The sequence below is a fragment of the Panthera uncia genome (assembly GCF_023721935.1).
Source record: "Panthera uncia isolate 11264 chromosome B3 unlocalized genomic scaffold, Puncia_PCG_1.0 HiC_scaffold_1, whole genome shotgun sequence".
In the NCBI taxonomy this organism is placed as follows: Eukaryota; Metazoa; Chordata; class Mammalia; order Carnivora; family Felidae; genus Panthera; species Panthera uncia.
In genome coordinates, this window is record NW_026057582.1 from 104,782,605 (window position 1) to 104,787,229 (window position 4,625).

Below are 4,625 nucleotides of genomic sequence, written 5' to 3' on the forward strand. Positions count from 1 at the left end.
TGTGATATATAGGCTGTGAAGGGGTACAGGGAGTATTAGAGTTACCTCATATCTCTCCCTTTTCCTCTGCCCCTCCCCAACTCTTGCTCTTGCTCTCTCTCTCTCAAAAAAAAAAAAAAAAATCATCAATTTAGGGGCACCTGGCTGGCTTAGTGGGTGGAGCATGTGACTCTTGATCTCAGGATTGTGAGATTCAGCCCCACATGGGATGTGGAGATTACTTAAAAAATAAAATCTTTTAAAAAATTTTTAATGTTTATTTATCTTTATGAGAGAGAGGGTCAGACAGACAGAGTGTGAGCAGGGGAGGGGCAAAGAGAGAGACACAGAACTGGAAGCAGGCTCCAGGCTCTGAGCTGTCAGCACAGAGCCTGATGTGGGGCTCGAACCCATGAACCATGAGATCGTGACCTGAGCCTAAGTCGGGTGCTTAACCAACTGAGCCACGCAGGCGCACCTTCCCAAAATAAAATCTTTTAAAAAAAATCATCAATTAAATGTGTTAAAAGTGCCTTCAATTCACCATATACTGTTACATATTTTTAAGTTTATTTATTTATTTTGCGAGAGAGAGAGAGAGAAAGAGAGAGAGAGGGAGAGAGAGCAGGGGAGGGGCAGAGAGAGAGAGGAGAATCCCAAGAAGGCTCTGCACCATCAGCACAGAGCCTGACGTAGGGCTCAAGCCCACAGAACCACAAGGCCATGACCTGAGCCTAAATCAAGAGTCAGAAGCTCAACCGACTGAGCCACCCAGTTGTCCCTATAATTTATTATTTTCTTAAAATAACTTCTGTGAGAAATTCTAAGACGGAAGTAACATCTTGGAGACCAGCCGACGTAGAGGCTGAGAGACCTGGCATAGGCTCCACCGAGGCCTGCGGTTTCTATTGGTTTGCCCAGGCGGGTGGGATGCTATCAAAGACGACCCAGGGAAGAGCCGGGCAGTGGCGTGGGACTCTCAAGTTAACATGCTGAGGGGGAGGTGCCTACATGGCATCCAGGTGAAAATATCAAATCACCAGCAATGCCATTTTCATCTGAGCAGAGAGATCAGAACTGGGGAAACTATTTTGTGAGCTGGCACTTCCAGCAGAGCATCTAACCCACCTTATTGTAACATTCTTTATTCAACTGTCTGGCTGACCTGCAAGACAGTAAGCTCCTTGCGGCAGTAACCACACGTATCTTGCTCACTTTTTCCTGGCATCTAGCACAGTGCACAGCATATAGTAAGATCCCAATTAATGTTTTTTTTTTTAATTTTTTTTTAACGTTTATTTATTTTTGAGACAGAGAGAGACAGAGCATGAACGGGGGAGGGTCAGAGAGAAGGAGACACAGAATCTGAAACAGGCCCCCGGCTCTGAGCTGTTAGCACAGAGCCCGACGCGGGGCTCGAACCCACGGACTGTGAGATCATGACCTGAGCCGAAGTCGGCCGCTTAACCAACTGAGCCACCCAGGCGCCCCCCAATTAATGTTTTAAAAGTGAATGATAAAGTTACTCGTCGGGGTGCCTGAGTGGCTCGGTCAGTTTAGGTCATGATCTCACGGTTCGTGAGTTCGAGCCCCACATCGGGCTCTGTGCTGACCGCTCAGAGCCTGGAGCCTGTTTCAGATACTGTGTCTCCCTCTCTCTGACCCTCCCCCGTTCATGCTCTGTCTCTCTCTGTCTCAAAAGTAAATAAACGTTAAAAAAAATTAAAAAAAATATGTAGAAGTTCTCTGGCACTTCTCGAGGAGTACCGTCTACTTGCCCTCCCTTTGAACACAGGCCGGCCTTAGGCCCTCAGCTCTAAAGGATAGGATGTGATGGAGGTGATACTGCTTGGCTTCTGAGGTTAGTCATAAAAGAAGACTCAAGTCCCACCTGGCTTTACTCTCAGGCACATGCGTCAGGGAGCCCTGAGCTACCCTGTCAGAAGTCTGGCCACTTGAGGCTGCCATGTTGGAGAGACCACGTGGGAAGACAACACGGACAAAGGGACGCTACGGTAGCCTCAGCTCTTGCACCCAAGGAGCCAAACGGGTAAGTGAGGAAACCTTCCCCGTGTCCAGCCCCAGCCCCTATCTGACTACGACCACATAGGAGACCCTGAGACCAGTCAATCCCCAGCACCGTGAGAGATAGTAATAATAACAAATGGTTGTTGTTTTATGCCACTAAGTTTGGGGTGGCTTGTTATATAGTCCTGGATAACCAGAACAGCTGCGGGAATCTTACTGGCTTGGGTTCACTGTTAGAACCACTCACTGCCTCCCTCCCCCATTCAGCCCCTTTAAAGGAAGATGCAAAAGTTAAATATGTTTACAATATCTTCACCCTTCATATTCAAAACTATCTCCCGTACTACATCTCTGCTCAAACCCTCTGAGCCCATGGGATGTCTCGCCCCTCCACCTAAGATGCCTTTCCACCCCTCACCACAAAATCGCTAACCGATTTATAGAATTATAGGATATTTTTATTTTCGTCTTGGTGCTTTTCTATGTTTTAAACAAGTTGTCGGCACTGAACACATTTTATTTTTGCCATCAGAAATATTAAATGTAACTTAGGAGAGAAAAATATAATCTTCAGTTTGGGATGATGAGGAAGAAGTTCTAGAGATAAACAGTGGTGATGGTCGCACAACAGTGCGGACGTACTTAGTGCCACTGCGGTGGCCACTGAAAAATGGCTACGTGGTAAATTTTGTTGTGTATATTTCATCACGATGGAAAAAATATATACAGTTCCTGGGGCGCCTGGGTGGCTCAGTTGGTTGAATGTCCGACTTCGGCTCAGGTCATGATCTCGAGGTTCGTGGGTTCGAGCCCCGCGTCGGGCTTTGTGCTGACAGCTCAGAGCCTGGAGCCTGCTTTGGATTCTGTGTCTCCCTCTCTCTCTGCCCCTCCCCCGCTCACACTCTGTCTCTCAAAATATAACTCTGTCTCTCAAAAATAAACAAACATTAACAAAACTAAAAATATATATATACAGTCCCTTAAAAACTCAAGTGCCAGTTCCTTCAAGATAGATCATCTAGATCTTTCTTACCCATTCGTCTGTATCACTCAATAGGCACTGGATTATTTCTGCCTCGGACAGGGATTTCATTATGCAAATGAAGTTTAATTATGTAAATTAATTGTGTAAATCAGTTTGTCTCAGTCTTGTGTCCCAGATGACACTGGAAGCTCCCTGAGGGCAGAAACTGGCATTATACAGGTGGTCATGCCCACAGTACCTTTATAAAACAATTGCCTGGAAATCAGAACACATTTCCTTAAAGAATCGACGCCACAAATGAAGGCTGTGTTCTCAGACTAGCCAATCAAAATCTGTTTAACTCATTAAATAGCTGAAATGTTGTATATTGGCAGTGAAAATATATTGCAGAAACACACTGAAAATACGAGCAATTAAACAAAACAGAAAAATCAATGGAAAGGTCGACAAGTTCGGGATTGAATTAGTAATAAATACATATATTTAAACAGAGATCACAATTAACAAGGTAAAACCAAGTTCTGCATGAATGAAAATGACTCAAAGTTTATTACATGACTCATGTCTGAACACATTTACGTAGTTACAATAACATAAGCACTGATACTGGTTTAAGTGAAATTGCAATAAAACTATATTGAGGGGCACCCGGGTGGCTCAGTCGGTTAAGCATTCCACTCTTGATTTTAGCTCAGGTCACGATCTCACGATTGGTGAGATCAAGCCCTGCATCAGGCTCTGTGCTGACAGAGTAGAGCCTGCTTGGGATTTTCTCTCTCCTTCTCTCTCTGCGCCTCCCCGGCTCATGCACATGTGTGCGCACGTGCTCTCTCGCTCTCAAAATAAATAAATAAACATTAAAAAAAAAAAAAGAACTGGGGCGCTTGAGTGACTCAGTTGGTTAAGCGGCCAACTTCAGCTCAGGTCATGATCTCACGGTTTGTGGGTTCAGCCCCGTGAAAGCTCTGTGCTGACAGCTTGGAGCCTGGAGCCTGCTTTGGATTTTGTCTCTGTCTCTCTCTGCCCCTCCCTCACTCACACATTCTCTCTCTCTCTCTCTCTCTCTCTCTCTCTCTCTCTTTCTCAAATATAAATGAACAAAAAATGGAAAATAATAATAATAAAAAAGAATTATATTGAAAAGATGAGGGGGATGGGAAATGTGTGTGTTTGGTGAAAATGGGAAGGAAAACAGGTAAATTCTAAGCTTTCATCGTGGAATGCCACTAAATAATGTATGAAAACTGAAAATAACCAGTGACATTATATACATTTTATTTAGAGATTTGTTTTAGAACTTGACTCTGTAAAGCCACGTGCCTATGAAATTGGGATAAAAGTAAACCTAAAAAAAAAAAGAAAGAAAAAGTGACACAAATGTCTGTATGGTTCAGTCAGAACCTGCCTTCCCCCTCAGCTCTCCAGGCAGACACTGATCCATTGCCCCATTCCCATCACTGCCCTGCTGCGCCCGGCAGCTAGTTCCTGTCTGCAGCCACTGCTCCACTGTGCAAGGTCAGCCCGCCCCGGCGAGTCTGAGATTCGGATGGCTCCTTTCCGGTACCCCTTTAGGAGGACCCCTGCACATCTGGCGTAATGGGCTAAGACTTGCTCTCTCCCAGGCGTTCTGGAT